We start from the raw sequence: 17,966 nt of genomic DNA on the forward strand, positions 1-17,966 counted from the left end.
CTTGCATCAAAACCCTTCTCTTCTGTTCAATACTTCCGTCTTTTACTTCCATCTTTCACACGTACTTGAATCCTCCAATGCTACATACTAGTTCTTCCATCTCTGGCGTATTTACACAGCCTCAGTTGCCCTCGGTAACGATCCATTACCTCAGTGTCAGCTTGAAGCCAACATTGCTCAGTGTGTATTTTACATGAGTAACAGTGGAAAGGATGGTGTTAGGTTCTGCCACTAGGGGTGTTACTTTGTCTGCATGCTTATTTCCCTTTCTCTTTATTATTCTTTTGTTGGGACCACCATCTATTCATTGCTTTCCCATATCTTTTCACCAGAGACTTTAACGCCGCCGCCTTTAAATCCCCGCTTAACATCTCTTTCTCCGTTATCATTCCAGCGGTTAGTAACCCTTCAGAGGTATGCAGAGTAGCCATTATAAAGTGTTTCACAGCTGATACAAGGAAGGAAAAATATGTGATTTTGTATTTTACCTTATAGGGGGAAATCATGTGTGCTACCTTTTTTATTTTTTTATTTATTTATTGTCACTGTCGAAGGGGGCGCGAGAATGGACCCAAGCGCAGAGTGCAGGGAAAAACTCAAAACTACAAAAGTAGGGAGAACAATGACTTTACTGAAATTAACGGGGAACAAAGGGAACAGAAAGCCTCGCAGGGCGGTTATAACAACATAAAGAAAAACCTCAAAAACACGAGAAAACTAAAACCAAAAGTCCCAAAAAACGTAGAGAAACAAAACAGGCAAGGAACAGGCAACAAGCAACGAGCAGGCAAGGAACATAAGGCAAGCAAGGGGCAGGCAACAAGCAAGCATCAGGCAAGCAAGGGGCAAGGATCCAGCACCTGAGTCAGGGAGAAAGGAGACTTAAATAGAACACAACGCAGACGAGACACAGGAGGGCACAATGAACAATCAGGCCACAGAGAGGGAAGGGAACATGAGACAATAAGCAACTAATAATGGGATAATTGAAAACAATAAAACAATTAAACAAGACCAAGCAGAGGCGCCGCCATCTGGCGGCCCAACCAGGAATAACAAGGGGAAGACACAGAGCCCTGACAGTACCCCCCCCCCCCAAGAGACGGCTCCTGACGTCCCAGGAGGCCGACCTTGGGAGGGGGTGAACTGGAGGGTGGGAGCAGGAAACAGGACTAGACAGGAACAGGAACAGGACTCAGGAACAGGACTGGAACCAGACAGGAACAGGGACAGAACACAGGAACAGGACTCTGGACTGGACTCTGGACTGGGGCAGGAGCAGGACTGGACTGGACAGGACTCAGGAACTGGACTCGGGACTGGACAGGACTCAGGGCTGGACTGGACAGGACAGGACAAGACTCAGGGCTGGACTGGACTCAGGAACCGGACTCAGGAACCGGACACTCAGGAACCGGACACTCAGGAAACAGGGAACTCGGAACCGGGGCGCGGCAGACACAGGACTGGACTGGGGCGAGGCAGACACCGGACTGGACTGGGGCGTGACTAGACAAAAACACTGGACTGGAACATGACTAGACGAGAATAGAACACTGGACAGGAAACAACGCGACAAACACCGGACTGGTACATGACGAGACGACAGTACACTGGACAGGGACGAGACGGCACGCTGGGCTGAAAACGAGACAAGCCAGAACACTGGACTGGGTACTGACACAAGACTGAACACCGAGCGGACTCAACACAACATGGAACTGGAACTGACACCACACTGGGGAGGAACGAGACTGACAGAAAAACGGACTGACCGACACAGGAATAACATGGGGAGACCTACAAAGACAAACAAAGGGACAAGCAGGCGGGGAGGCACACTGCAACACCGACAGACACACTAAGGGTCAGACAGACAGGGAGGGAAAGGGGTGAACCCAAATACTGACACAAGGACTGACAAACTGGCAAACAAGACAAAAAACACGCGGACTGACACACAGACAGACAGGCAGACAGACGGGAGAACACATTGGCCGATGGCCTGGGGGGCAGACAAACAGGCCAACAAACTGGCTGACACACATGCGGGTAAACAGGCAGACAAACAGGCGGGCAGACAACTAGACAAGGGGGCCGGAGAACACACAGACACACGGTCGGAAACACTGGGTGGCGTGAGAACATTAGATGGAGCGCGGACTCTAGGGGGCGCGACAACACTGGGGGGAGCGACCACACTGGGGGGAGGATGGACACCGGGGGGAGCGACGACACCAGGGGGAGCGACGACACCAAAGGGAGAACGGACTCCGGGGGGAGCGACGACACCGGGGGAAGGACGGACACCGGGAGGAGGACGGACACTAGGGGGAGCGACAACACCGGGGGAAGGACGGCCACTGGGGGGAGCGACAACACCGGGGGAAGGATGGCCACTGGGGAGAGCGACGACACCAGGGGAAGGACGGCCACTGGGGAGAGCGACGACACCAGGGGAAGGACGGCCACTGGGGGGAGCGACGACACCAGGGGAAGGACGCCACTGGGGGAGCGACGACACCAGGGGAAGGACGGCACTGGAGGGAGAGCGACGACACCAGGGGAAGGACGGCCACTGCGGGGAGCGACGACACCAGGGGAAGGACGGCCACTGGGGGGAGCGACGACACCAGGGGAAGGACGGCACTGGGGGGAGCGACGACACCAGGGGAAGGACGGCCACTGGGGAGAGCGACGACACCAGGGGAAGGACGGCCACTGGGGAGAGCGACGACACCAGGGGAAGGACGGCCACTGGGGGGAGCGACGACACCAGGGGAAGGACGGCCACTGGGGGGAGCGACGACACCAGGGGAAGGACGGCCACTGGAGAGAGCGACGACACCAGGGGAAGGACGGCCACTGCGGGGAGCGACGACACCAGGGGAAGGACGGCCACTGGGGGGAGCGACGACACCAGGGGAAGGACGGCCACTGGGGGGAGCGACGACACCAGGGGAAGGACGGCCACTGGGGAGCGACGACACCAGGGGAAGGACGGCCACTGGGGGAGCGACGACACCAGGGGAAGGACGGCCACTGGGGGGAGCGACGACACCAGGGGAAGGACGGCCACTGGGGGGAGCGACGACACCAGGGGAAGGACGGCCACTGGGGGGAGCGACGACACCAGGGGAAGGACGGCCACTGGGGGGAGCGACGACACCAGGGGAAGGACGGCCACTGGGGGGAGCGACGACACCAGGGGAAGGACGGCCACTGGGGGGAGCGACGGCCACTGGGGGGAGCGACGACACCAGGGGAAGGGACTACACTAATGGGAGAACGGACACTGGGGGGAGTGAGAACACTGGGGGGAGCGAGAACACTGGGGGGAGCGAAAACACTGGGGGGAGCGAAAACACTGGGGGGAGCGAAAACACTGGGGGAAGCACGGACTCTAGGGGGCGAGGGAACACCAGGGGACGAGGGAACACCAGGGGACGAGGGAACACCGGAGGACGAGGGAACACCGGAGGACGAGGGAACACCAAGGGGCGCAGGAGCACCGGGCAGGGCAGGAGCACTGAGCAGCTTTGGAGGCCTCTCCGGGGCTCGGGGCGAAGCAGGAGGCCTCTCCTGGGCACGGGGCGAAGCAGGAGGCCTCTCCTGGGCGCGGGGCGAAGAGGGCGACGAAGACCCCTTCGGGACTCGGGGCGGAGCAGGCGGCGAAGGCCCCTGGGAGACGACAGGCAGAGCAGGCGGCGAGGGCCCCTGCGGGACGACAGGCAGAGCAGGCGGTGAGGGACCCTGCGGGACGACAGGCAGAGCAGGCGGCGAAGGCCCCTGGGAGACGACAGGCAGAGCAGGCGGCGAGGGACCCTGCGGGACGACAGGCAGAGCAGGCAGCGAAGGCCCCTGCTGGAGCGGCGGGCCGAGCAGGCAGCTCCTGCGGAGCGGCAGGCCGAGCAGGCAGCTCCTGCGGAGCGGCAGGCCGAGCAGGCAGCCCCTGCGGAACAACTGGCAGGGCGGGCGGCTCCGGCGGGACGGCGGGCTCCGGTTCGCTGGGCTGGGAGTACCTCTCCGCCAGAGGGGGCATATCCCTGGGCCGGAGGCCTCCCCGGCCACCACCGGCTTGCTCCACACCGGTGGCATTACAAGCAAAAACCCAAAACCCCGAAGAAAGAAGAAAAAAGGGAGAAAAAAAACCTCTGCTGGGTCCAGCACTGGCTGGATCCTTCTGTCAGGGGGGTCGTGAGAATGGACCCAAGCGCAGAGTGCAGGGAAAAACTCAAAACTCCAAAAGACTTTACTGAAATTAACGGGGAACAAAGGGAACAGAAAGCCTCGCAGGGCGATTATAACACAAAGAAAAACCAAAAGTCCCAAAAAACATAGAGAAACAAAACAGGCAAGGAACAGGCAACAAGCAACGAGCAGGCAAGGAACATAAGGCAAGCAAGGGGCAGGCAACAAGCAAGCATCAGGCAAGCAAGGGGCAAGGATCCAGCACCTGAGTCAGGGAGAAAGGAGACTTAAATAGAACACGACGCAGACGAGACACAGGAGGGCACAATGAACAATCAGGCCACAGAGAGGGAAGGGATTTTATTATCGTCATCGTGATTTGACAGTACCGGGTAATGGGACGAGTACCGAAACAATAATTACTAGCTAAATATCAATTCCCAACGTCGAAATTAAGCTGTATAAAAGATTCAAAATTTAGCAGTTTATTGTACCTAGCACTATGGAGTTCATGGACCAAATGATGATACTCTCCCAGTTGTGTCCTCGCTTGGTTTATTTTGTGTACCCAGTTTCAACATCTGCATCTGGCTGGCCGTCTACGCTCCAAAATAATGATAGCAAGAAGCTTCCTTCGGTTTGCGTTTTTGTCAATTTTTTTTTTTGAGTTAGCGGACAGGAAATGGAGGGGGGGCAGGTTAAAGTTCACAACACGACGTCACACAAATGGGCTATGTAGTGACACGCCCACACCGGCGCACAACCCTGCGGCAAGGTGCCGCATTGCCTGATTTGGTGTGAATTCAGCCTAATGAAACAATACAACATTTTCTGCAGACATTCACGCACTTCAACTAACGCACCTAAAGTTTCCAGACACATGACACAAATTGAGCTCAGAACAAGCAAACAGAGCATTTTCTCTCTTGCATTCACTCGCATTGGCAAACAACCAAGGTTCTCTTCTTGCACACACTTCGGCACACAGCCCAGTTTTTCACAACTCGCAGTGTTACTCCGAAGCACTTGCTACCAGCAACCAGCATGCCCCAAACGGCAGCAACACCAAAACCTGTCCAACAAAAATGGATGCTCCCCCGTCCTGTGGGTCCGACGTGACCCGAAACGCACCTGTGCCAAACCCCGACACGCACGTTACTAAGGAAACGGACGCTTCCTTGTCCGGTGGGTCCCACGTGACCCGAAACACACATCTGTGCCAAATCCCGACACGCATGTTACTAAGGAAACGGACGCTCCCTCATCCGGTGGGTCCGACGTGACCCGAAACGTACATCTGTGCCAAATCCCGGCACGCACGTTACAAAGTAAACGGACGCTCCCTCGTCCGGTGGGTCTGATTTGACCCAAAATGCACATCTGTGCCAAATCCCAACACGCACGTTACTAAGCAAACTGACGCTCCCGCGTCCTGGGTCCGACGTGACCCGAAACGCTGACGTGACTTAACCCAGCACGCAGACGTTACTAAAGAGACTGACGCTCCCGCGTCCTCTGTTAATACTGCTAGTATTACCACATTAAAAGACAAAAATCATCATCAGTTGTTACAACCAAGTCCTGCCCACGTAACTATTTCTTAACAAAATACAGAACAGGAGTCACTCCCAAATTGCACCAAGGAAATTCAACGCCTAATGAGTGGTAGGTTTTGTTTAAGAAAAGATACTCACCCTCTTGTTGATTCTCATTGATTCAAGTGGAAGATATGTCCTGTCCCTTCATGGTCGCCAAAACTGTTAGGATTATTTTGCCCTTCTCCGTGGAGTCAAATGCAGGACGATGAAGAACACGCTGACGACGTCTCCTCAGAGAATTTGAGGTTTATTACAATGCACAAGGGAGAGACAAACTCAGAAAATTCGGGCAGTGCGCCAAGCAAGTCTCTGCCGATCACGCTGTGTGGTGTCTGGATATACAGTTTGCGGTCATACATATCAAAAGATTGAGTTAAGTGGCAGGCCAGAGACAAATGGTCCTGTGTCTCACTGGGAACCCTCACAGCCATTAAGCATAGGTATGTGACATCCTTGGCGCAGACATTAGAGGTGTTAGACACAGAGGCATTCAAACTACAGAGAAGAGTAATGGCATTAAAAGGAAACACATATTATATATATACATATATATATATATATATATATATATATATATATTAAGGCTGTCAAAAGTGCCATGAAATTGAGTTCGAATATTAGCTTTTGTAATTAGTTAGAGTTCGAATATATTCGAATATCATTTGCCTATAATTCACAAAAATAAGCTGCTTATTGTCAGGCGCAATATGCACGTGACGCTCCCTCTAAACTGGCCTACGCGTTATTTTCCACGAGCAGGCAGTAGAATAGAGGACATCGGTGAACTTTAATACTAGGTTACTACATCTGGGGCCTCATTTATAAAACGTATTTTAGATCAATTGTGTGGCGCGTGCGTAGAAAATCACGTCAAAGTAGTGATTTATAAAATTTCAACATGACTCGATCTGACCGTGGAAACGGTCGTGGCTCTACATCAGGTCTTCACTTCGCTTATGCACGCAAGTTCATTTTATAAACGAGCCCCCTTCAGTTTCTATAGCCTAATGCGCAAATGAATAAAGCACTTTCTTGTGGATGTAATTTGTCCCTATCATTTATTAATCATAGGGAAATGATTGTTTATAGGAAATCCCTGTTTATTTTTTTAACACAAAAACTATTCAAACGGTTAATACCTGTAGCCTAAGACAACATAAATTACTTACTCTGTTTAGTTTGTTTAACTTCTTTCATCATCCAATTTTATCAAAATCTTCAGAAAAGAAAGGAAACATAGCCTGCCATGGGAACATTATTTAGCCTAAATTGTTAGCTGACCAGATCTGTTGAACAAAGTGAAAAAAGAGACTGGCTCGCAAGGCTAGCTGACCAGTAACGTTCGGTGTCCATGGAGCTGAAAGTTTCACCGAAGGTCATTGGCAAGGAAAACCAGACGACTTGCCCTGGGTCCAAGGCAGAATGTTTTTTGTCGACAGAGGAAGTAACGTTAGCACAGGAAATGAACTTTGCGTGCATGAACATGATTCGCCGCATGAAATTAAAGCCTGCATGTTAATTAGCTACAATGCGCGGGATCCAAAACTAATATTCGAATGCTCAAATTTAGGTTCGAACTTTAAAAAAAACTAAGATCTTCGAATAGTTTTCGAACTTCGAATATTTTTTGACAGCCCTAATATATATATATATATATATATATATATATATATATACTGTCAGGGAAATTACTGTTTCCCATCTCCACATACCCAGAGGTGAGATCCTTCCCCAATAACACACTCACAGCACTTTCAAAGATCAATAAGACTTTTATTCAACTTGCAAGGAGAAGAAAGAATGAGAGAGCACTCACAAAACTCTCTGAAGTTTCAGATGCATAGGCCGTTCCTTATATCCGCAATCTCAGTAACTTTCCACTAGGCACCGGAGGCATGTTTCTCCTTTTCACATAAACAATTGCCCTCTGCCCTAATTAATCCTTACCCTCCTTAGCAGTGGACACCCAGTCTGACAACCTTGGGCTTCCCAGATTTATTTTGTCTTCTGATAAGATTGATCGTACAATAAATCCTCCAGGGTGCGGTGTCATCCACCAGTCCTCCCAATTTCTGGAGAATGGGACAATCTGTTTTTCACACTTAGGCCTTGATCATTTATCTTTTTGTTTGCTAACTAGTTCTCAGACAGGGTGTCATCTCACTATACAGAACTCAGAACAGACTATGCAAAGGTCTAAACACTTGATTTGCTCTTTATTTGCTATAAAGAGTACATTTTGAATCACTTACATTGGGATATATGGTATAACAATAATCAAGAGAATTAAAGCCGCAAGCGGCGTTTTGAGGGGTCCAAGCATTGGCACAAGTGCGCCCCCTATGGAGCGATTTTTAAATGGTTTTGTCCTCATGATCATATACCTTCACCCAACATACCTACTGCATCGCCATGGATGTCTCCTAGCTGCTAGGCGTAAAGGCCTTTACTATGTGGTAACACTGCCATTTCCTATTCTTAATGTTTGATTTTCAAAGTACTGTTTTAAAAGTCTTTAAACCCCTTTTTGGATGAAGTAGATCCTTACCTCTCAGAAAATGGTGCCGTGCCATCTCAGGCTATCTTATTTTTTTATTTTTTTCACATATAATCAACATGCATGTGTCTGTTTCGTCAACCCTGAAAGATAAAATCCCCCTTACACACTAAGGGGGTTACACTAAGGCCTCTATTTTAACGATCTAAGCGCACAGTCTAAAGTGCATGACGCAAGTGCATTTAGGGCGTGTCCAAATCCACTTTTGCTAGTTTAATGGCGGATAATCTGAGCGCAAAGTAAGGCGCATGGTTCAAAGGGTGGTACTTAGTCTCTTAATTAATCATAGGCGTGTTTTGGGCATAACATGAAATAAACCAATCAGAGTGTCATCTCCCTTTCCCTTCAAAAGCCAGGTGCGCTTGCACCTTGCTCGTGCATGAAGTGAACGCGCGCGAGCAGACCATCTACGGCAACAGCAATATTCCACCAAATATTATATTATGAATATTATGTTAATATATATAATATAATATTAATATTTTACTACCAATATTATCGTGTCCCTAACATAAAGTTATTTTCAAATTGTTTGCAATTAACAGGGTTTTTGGTGTAGGCTATGGGATTCATTTCTCTTTCATTTTGAGATGGCCTACTTGTTAGGCTACGCTACTGGTGACATAATTACAAGCAATTAGGTTAGATGCTTATTCAGTCACCTATTTAAACAAGAGCTTTGACAGTCATCAAATCTCAGCAATAGCAGATCTGGCTCTGTTAGAAGACCTCTACGCGCCCTTAAGACGAAAATGAAATGAACGAAACAAAAGCATGTTTATAACATCATTAAAATGAAGAAATAAATTAACCCTGCAACCGTGTAATTATTTAAATACTAGTAGCCTAGGACATTACATTTTAACCATTATCCGGCTCGGTTTGCGTCTCCTCCCGCCACCTGTTATGCCCGAAATGGAAGCAGACCCGATAAGCACGGACACTCACATCAGTCTGCGTCAATGCAAGGCTGGAATCCAGCTGGGTGCTGCGCCTACGGGCTGCAACACGCTTTTTGGTGGCGAGTTTGAGGTCTGACCATTTTTTCTTCACCTAAATGTAAAGAATTACGATATAAGCTAATTACTATTATATTATATATATTACAGGGTTTCCGCCAGTGTAAGTGTCCCGCCGGGCCTAAGTTGACCCCCCGCCGGGCCTAAGCATCTGGGAATTTATTTCTTTTTTAAATGTATTTTTAAAAAAGATGTTTTTAAACTAGTTACAGTGGGGCGGCTCGGTTGAAAAGCTCACCAGCGACATCTGTTGGTTAAAATGTGAACGCAATAGGAAAACACCAGGTCTGAGATCAGTGTTCTTTACACTCATTGTGTGTAGAGTGACATTCAGCCTTTTCACAGTCTCTGCATTCAACACTTGACGCTTCCAACTATCACAAGCTAACGTTACCTAGCAAGCCACCATTTCTTATTTAGTAGGCTAACTAACCTCGTTACAAACTGCGTTATCATTTCATCTCAACGGTAAGTACATTCTTTTTATATTAACTTGAGCAGTGTGTAGGTAACGTTAAACTAGTAGCATGAATGTAATGTTCTCATATATTGTAACATTACATGATTTATTAATCGCCAACGAAATAACAACTTCACTTGTTTATTAATAACGTTAGCTTGATGGCATTGATGTGCACGCCAACGGTGTCATAAAAAATTTTCCCGACCGTGAAAACTGCCTGACTTGTTTACATTCTGGACAGATGTGGCTACAGAGTAAATCCATCGTTGTTTCCGTCCCAGCACTTTTGACACAATATCGGAAAAATCCTAAAATTTCTTCTTACGGTGAAGAGTGCCTGACCGGCAACCATGGAAATATGTTAACACAGCGGCAAAATTAGGCTATATCTAGAAATACCATCTTTGGGGAAAAAACGCTACGGTTGAGGGTCAGGCACTCTTCACGGTAAGAAGAAATTTCAGGATGTTTTCGATATTGCTTGTGTCTAAAGTGCTGCGACGGAAACAACGAGCGATTTATTCAGGAGCCACATCTGTACAATGTGTAAACAAGTCAGGCAGTTTTCACGGTTGGGAAAAATGTTATGTCAAAAAAGACACTTGGCTGCCGGCCCGCACTGGGCCCTGTCAAAAGATACTTGCCACCGGGCCTAACAACTTTTCTGGGGGAAACCCTGATAGGCCTATATATATATATATATATATATATATATATATATATATATATATATATATATTAATATATATATATATACAACGTTTCCTTGCCGCCACACCATAATAAAACATAAAAATAAAATATATATATATTAAATTCATAAATTAAAAATTTCTGAGGCGGTCGGAAGACTTGTCGCACGGTCTGTCAAAGCGTCACTTTTTTTTCTTCAGCCACCGAAAGACAAGGAGAAGGTAGGTAGCGACGCTTAAAATATTACAAAAATACCATAGTGTTAACCAGTGTTTTAATTGGACCAAATAAGTGCCGGTACCTACTCCTCAAAATACATAGGCCTACTGTTTAAAATAAATTAATGTTGGTAATCAAAAGAAGAGTCGGTACTCATATACAAGTCCCTACAGCTCCTGCCCATCTGAAGCACTGGCGTTAACTATCATTCGGTGATGACAACTGGCGGATCCTAACTCTGTTCGGGCAAGTGGAATGCCTCATGCAGTTGCCTGATCGGACAAGTAAAAAATAAATATGATAAATATGTAACGTTATCTGAAAATAAACAGTGTTTGTTTGAGCCGAAGCGGAACCTGTTCCAGTTGAGCTACGTAGGCTACGTGCCTACCATTTTTTTAAAATCTAGAGCTACTGTTATAATGGTACAATAGATCTGATTAAAATGATGACCTGGAGAAGCCCGTCAGATGTCGCGGCCGCAAATTGTTGGCAAATCGCCAAAACAGCTCTAATTTATATATATATATATATATATATATATATATATATATATATATAATTTTAGGGCACTTAAAATGTTTGAGTGATTCAATTACTTCCATTTCCATACTACAACATGGAAAGTGTTTATTTTTCAGGTTTTGTGAATATAGTGAGCTAGCAAAACTGAGAGTTAGGCTACAGTTGCTACAGCTGACAAAGAGGGCTGCATTCTAATGACGATTATGATTATAACGAGAGGAGCAGTCTCACAAGCTGCTGCAGTGTCCAGAAATGAATACAGATAAAACTAGCTAATAAAAAATACATTAATCAAGCATCTGTTGACTGCAGCAGTGATTTCCTTCCACATTGCATTTTTCTGACTTCCTTCTATGCCACTTTTCAGGCTGCCAAATAGAACTAATTGGTTCAGATTCTATTTCTAGGTCGGAGAAATTTCTCTTCTTGGCCGTATTACCCTTCTCCATGTCGTAAACTCTAGGGGCGAGGCCCCTAAACCGAGAATATATAGGGGCGTGATATTTAAATGACGATTGTTTTAAGCCGCCACGTTTATCAATGCCCGATCATTCTTACGCTGTGATTGGCGAGATACGAACGTTTCATGAATCACACGTGAACCCTGTCCTAATATGATTTCTGCGCTGGGATCTGCGCTGGTTTCTACATTAGATTGATAAATGAGGGCCAATGTGCCCACCAGCTGACGTCACAAAATTTTACAAACTACAAATACCGCCTCGCGGTTGTATGCCTCAGCCAACCAGTAGCCAGTTTGGATATAAAATGTCATCACTTCATCATTTTATCCTATTAGACATTTCTGTGAAACTTTGTCATTGAATTCTTGAGTTATGGCCAAAAACGTGTTTTGTGAGGTCGCAGGTCACCCTCAAGGCATTCCTGAGATATCGCGTTCACGAGAGAATGGGACGTGAGGTAACAGTGACCTTGACCTTTGACTACCAAAATCTAATCAGTTAATCCTTTGGTCCAAGTGGATGTTTGTGCCAAATTTGAAGAAATTCCCTGAAGGCGTTCCTGAGATATCGCATTCACGAGAATTGGGACGGACAGACAGATGCACGGACGGAGAACCCAAAAACATAATGCCTCCGGCCAGGCATAAAATGTCATTATAATTAAACTAGCCCACGTAATGCTATAACAATGTAGTTTGTTTACTATTCCGGTTTTTAAATCTAACGGCATTTTGTCGGTTTAAAACTGTGTTGCTAATTTTGACGATAGCGCTGCAATCCCCCTCTCGAAGGGAGGGGATGCAATAACGTCCATCTACCCAACTGCTACAGTATGTTTCTCCTTTGTTGTGAAGTTGGGGTATACCCCCCGGGTGAATTGAACTCTTCCACATTGCTTCATTCGGTAGGCATTTGGGGGAGTGTCAGCTACCTGCTGGAGACAACTTGTGCTAAGCTAGCCCCTTAGAAATCTTGACTAGCCTCCTCCTGAGGCGATCGCATCCTCGTCGCCTAGCAAGAATTTCAGGCTTGACGCTTTACAAAACTCACATTGGTGATTTGAGGCCGTGTTTATACAACTAAATATACACATATAAAGCTGAAATTTTGCATTCAGACTGTATATATAATTGTCGGAGAGTCATTTACTTTTTCTTGGCGGTTTAAATCCTCATGGATAAAGGGCAGAAATATGTCTTGTCCCGCGGTGGGGACGCTAATAGATCCCCCCCTCGAGAGGGATGTTAATGGATCCCTTTGCCATACGTTAGCTAGCTAGCTAGTTTAGCTAACATTAGCTACTTTATGAAGTAAAAGAATTAACTAAATAGATATTTTAACCAGCTAACGTAACAGCTAATTTAGCTATTGCTATAGCTAGCTATAACCAAGAATGTGTTTCCAGCATATGAACTGCACTTACAATTTGTTTTATATCTAGCTAACGTTACCTAGCTAGCTAGCTATCATTAGCTAGCTTTCTGTCATTGTTATAGCTAGTATTCTAGCTAGCTAGCTAGTAAGTGTTTGAAATGTACGTGAAACAAAGTGAGTGCTAACTTAAATTATGCTTTTAGCTTTTTTGTAGTTAGCTAGCTACGTAACGTTATAGTAAATGGTGAGGAGTAACGTTAGTAGGGCCGACTGTGTTTCCATCTTGTCACTGTACAGTAATATGAGTCTTTGCTAGACTGTCACCATCTTTGTTAACCCAATGGCTACTGCTATCATTTCCAGTCGATCCATTCTAACATCTGACAATTTCTGTGTTTAGATCCTGCCCATTGGCTACAGCCCCTCCAACCAGTAACCTGCTTGGCACTGGAAGTGAGTATATCACGTGTTTTATTATGTAGACGCTGCTATCATTTCCAGTCAATTCATTTCTAATATCTGCCAATCTCTGTGTGTAGATCTTGCCCGTTGGCTATGAATCCATGATTAAATCAATGCTTGAATCAGAATCAGTGTTTGTGTAAATCAAAGATTGAATCAATGTTTGAATCAGTGTTTGAATAAATTAGTAAATGAATCAGTGAATGTAACGGAATGAATGGAACAAATGAAAGAATCCACAGTGTACCCCTGAATTAATTGATCAATTGAAAAATGTGTATAAGCAGTGGCGGTGTGTGAGTAAAGAAATTGGGTAAGCCAAGCAGGGGGTGGTACAGCCCCCCTTCTACGGCGATGTTGGAGTTTTGATCATCTATAACTGCAATTTTCTGCAATCTAGAGAGCCCTGAAAAGTAGATGAAGGATAAAAGATAGATAGATAAAGGTAGATAAAGGATATAGGCCAAATGAGAACACGATAAAACTACTAGACACTATGTTGCATTCAAAACCGAGCACACACCCATTGGCATTTGTATTTCCAATGAGCTATTTCTGTATGTTTCTGTTTAGTTTGTTCTGTATGTGTTGAATTTCAACCTATATCCATATCCCTCTGTCCAAAGATGCAATGTCACGAACAGTTAGGAACATAACTAAGCATGACCAATCTGCTTGACCCAGACATCATACATTTTATAGTCTTAGACTGACATCTAGTGGTCAAAAGTGGTCAAAGCCTTTTCATCTGCCACTGACTAAATAATACACTTCTTTCAATGGCGTTTCATTGTGCTGTATAATACGTGTTTTTGTTTGTCTCCCTCTCTCAAGCAGGCTCTGTCTCCACCTCCACCCTCCCTGATGTGTCTATTTGTACATGTTTATTTGTGAAGTATGGCAAATACACCCTCCTACTGGACATTGAAGCAGAAATCTAGGGCAAGGGTTGACCAGCAATTAGAGTCCATCCATTCTGGTTTTGCTTGTGGCAATGAGGCTTATGAAAATGAATTTGTTGAAGCTTGCAATGAATTTCAAATTAATGTTGAGGAGGACTTTATGGGTTGTGAATCATCTTTCGCTGAGCCTGAGGAGTTTGATGATGCTTTAGATTCTGGCAACAATAGCTTAGATAGTGAAGACAAGCAGAATCATTTGGAAAGTAATTTGACAACCTGAGCATTAGAAGAAAACATAACACACAGCGCATAGAATAAATTATTGAAATTTCTAAAGTACTATCATCCATCACTGCCAGTTGATGCGAGAACGCTGCTGCAGACTGCACGGTCGGAGTCGCTTGGTAAAATCCTTCTTACATTACATTGTTATGAAATGTTCGGTTGCCATTCCGTTTAAAATTAATACCGCTAGTTCTGCGATAGGGGATGAATAACGTAATTGTGAAAATAACGTTATTTACCTTAGATAAACTTTGGATCGTGTGGCCCCCCCTTGTGGTCGTGTGCCCCCCCCCCCCCCAAGCGGTTGTGGCCCTAAACAACTGCATAGACCGTTTATGCCACGGGCCGGCCCTGCCTGAAGGAGTTAGACCGATGGAAAACATCTGAATTCCGCCAATTCCTGCTTTATATCGGTCCTGTGCTCCTTAAAGACCTCCTGCATACTGCAGTGTACCAGCACTTTTTACTTCTTTTTGTTGGAATGTTCATACTGTCAAACAAGGCACTGCTTGAGGAGTACACTTAGTATGGGAATGAGGCTCTTGTGTTGTTTGTTCAACACTTTGGGGAGCTGTATGGTGAGATGTACCTCTTGTACATTGTCCACAACCTTGTGCATCTTGCACAAGATGTCAAGGTGCATGGGAACCTGGACTCCTTTAGTGCCTTCAATTTTGAAAATTTTATGCAAAAGCTGAAGAGGCTCGTGAGGAAACCAGGATCTCCTTGCAGTCAGGTTGTGAAGAGGCTTTTGGATAAAGCGTCTAAAAGTGCCGAGAGTAGAAAGTTTAGGTGCAAAGAGAGAGCACACATCAGGGCCTCTGCCACCATTGTTTCATTGTGCACAACAGTACACCCAATATGATACAGAGCTCTTCACCCTTAAACTGGACCAAGCCAACAGCCATGTCTACATACAGACAAAGGTAGCAAAAATCAAGAATATAATTGCTGAGGAGGAGGAGGTATACCTGGTCTACTCAAAATTTTCCCATCAAGAGTCCTTCTTCGAATACCCTATGCCTTCCTCTACATTTGGCATACACTTAGTAGATGGCCTCTTGGACATTACACACCACTGCAATATTGCACTGGTAGAAGGGAAGGTTTTCCTAATACCTCATGGAAGACAATTCATTGCTGTGCCCCTCATACATATTGACTGACCATTTAAGTCCCCACACCTGAACCACCCCACCCCCTGCCCATCCACCATCTCTCAGCCTCTTGCACGTCCACCATCTCTCAGAGTGTGGCTCTGATCTGTTCGACCTCCTAACATCATATAATTTGATTGAGTAAGTACTTGAATACAGCTAAATGGTTAACTGAACATCTACATGTCATAGGTTGTACGGATTTCCTTGAGCTCCAAATTGGCCCGAATCCCATCAATAAAAAGTCACTAGGTTACTGCGTAAATTCCACAGAGACTGAGCCATCATTCATGCTAGTCAACACTATTGACGTTCTACTATGATAATTGAAATCGAACTGTAAAGAGGCATTTGCGTTTTGCACGGCTGTCAACCAATCAGATTGCTTGGTTGGAACTACTTGTTGTATAAGACACAACATGACAATAGGAATAAGTGCAGTTGGGGGTATTTTGCTTGTTTTTATATGTTTATTTTGTGTTGCATTTGTAATAATGTCTGTCTACTACTGTCTGTCCCCCTTCTTGCAGCCTCTCCACCCACCAAAGCCTTTTCCCCTGATCTGCCCTGATCTCCTTGCCTGTCTGAACAGTAAGTAGTTACCTGAAAATGTATTTATCAGTCTTCATATTAATTTATTTTGTGATATTTTTCTGTTTGATCATATGTTTTCATTTTGTATGATGTTATGCATCACACAAAAGTACCACCTGTACCAGGAGGTATATTTATGTTTACCTAACTGATTACTGATTGAAATACACTTTTTGTTGTGGTAATTATTTTGTATTAGGCTCAATATGTACCTAATAGTACTCTTTGAGGAGGAAAATAGAACTGACCCGGTGGCAAAGGAGTGGTTTTCGGATGGGCTTGCCTGGTGGCCCCCTTATAAGGACAAGGTCCAAATTCTCAGAAGTGTCCAAAAGAGGATTGTCCCACAACCAACGAAGGGATGGAAGCAGTACGCTGCACGCATGCTCTCCGAATCAGGTCATTTTCAACGTAGAGCCTTTAATGCAATTGAGTCTAATAAGTTGCATGAATAACTTCTGATGTTGTTCTGATGTTTAGATGTTGTTCTGATATTGTCACTTGTTACATCATTACATACCCATTAGTTGACGTAATAGTTGATGAATAGTTGACATGCTAATTGGGGCTTACAGATTCAACTGACAAATTTCGAGAGCGGTGGGAAAGGTCATGTGTGACATCAGACCTCAACACCAACAAAGAGTAAGAAGCCCAAACAATCCGAAAACGGAAAAAGTGAGCACATATTTGTTTGTTGACTATGAAATCATTTAACCTGACCTCATTTTAATCTGAGTTTTGTCTACATCAGACCAAATGTGTGATTTTTTTGCATGAGGAAAATGTCTGGCATATAGCTACAGCATTCTTTCTATTGCAAAATGTTATGCATGAAAATAAAAATTCTAATAATGGCAGTGGTGTAGGTTTTGTTTGAACATTGGGGGCGGGGACATTAAGCAGGGGGTCTGGGGGTCCTCCCCCAGGAAATTTTGAGCATTAGACACTTCATTTTCTGAATTCTGGTGAATTTTTATGCACCAATTTGTGCCTTTTCTGCATCAATTTATGGTGGAAATGCTTCTTTCATGTTTTTATTGGGGGGGGGGGGGACAAATGCACGTGTTCTAAATATTGAGGTGGACGTATCCCCTGCGTCCCCCCTGAAATCTACACCTATGAATAATGGTTAATTTACATATTAGAACAAAAAGGCTTAGGTCACCATCACCCTCATCATCCTCATCACTTCCGTTGTCCTCAGAGGAAGATAACCTTCCTCCACCTCTACCTGAAACACAACCTCCACCACCCAAAAAACCCAAAAGAGTTCAGAGAGCCCCTCCAAAAACCCTAAAAGCCCCTCCTCCCTTACCACTGGCCATAAGACGAAAGAGCCAAGAGAATGCCATCAGAGTTGGTAAGCTTGACATACAAGAGATAAAAAGGGTAAGATATGAAGTTGAAAAAAATACTTTGATCTTTGTGTTCTTCAAGTCACACCAAACACTTCCAGGACT

General features: G+C 45.4%; 1 long non-coding RNA gene across 3 annotated transcripts; it reads left to right on the plus strand.

Moving 5' to 3' along the window:
* Positions 1–9,736: 9,736 nt before the first annotated feature.
* On the plus strand, positions 9,737–17,360 carry LOC135257980 (uncharacterized). Of its 3 annotated transcripts, none has more exons than XR_010330834.1 (4): positions 9,737–9,833; positions 13,504–13,556; positions 16,440–16,500; positions 16,703–17,360. It is a non-coding gene; the product is annotated as an uncharacterized LOC135257980 (long non-coding RNA). The 3 variants fall into 3 exon arrangements; XR_010330833.1 differs by lacking the exon at positions 9,737–9,833 and adding an exon at positions 12,003–12,186; XR_010330832.1 differs by lacking the exon at positions 9,737–9,833 and adding an exon at positions 12,386–12,783.
* The last annotated feature ends 606 nt before the right edge of the window (positions 17,361–17,966 follow it).

Source organism: Anguilla rostrata, chromosome 6 (assembly GCF_018555375.3).
Source record: "Anguilla rostrata isolate EN2019 chromosome 6, ASM1855537v3, whole genome shotgun sequence".
NCBI lineage: Eukaryota > Metazoa > Chordata > Actinopteri > Anguilliformes > Anguillidae > Anguilla > Anguilla rostrata.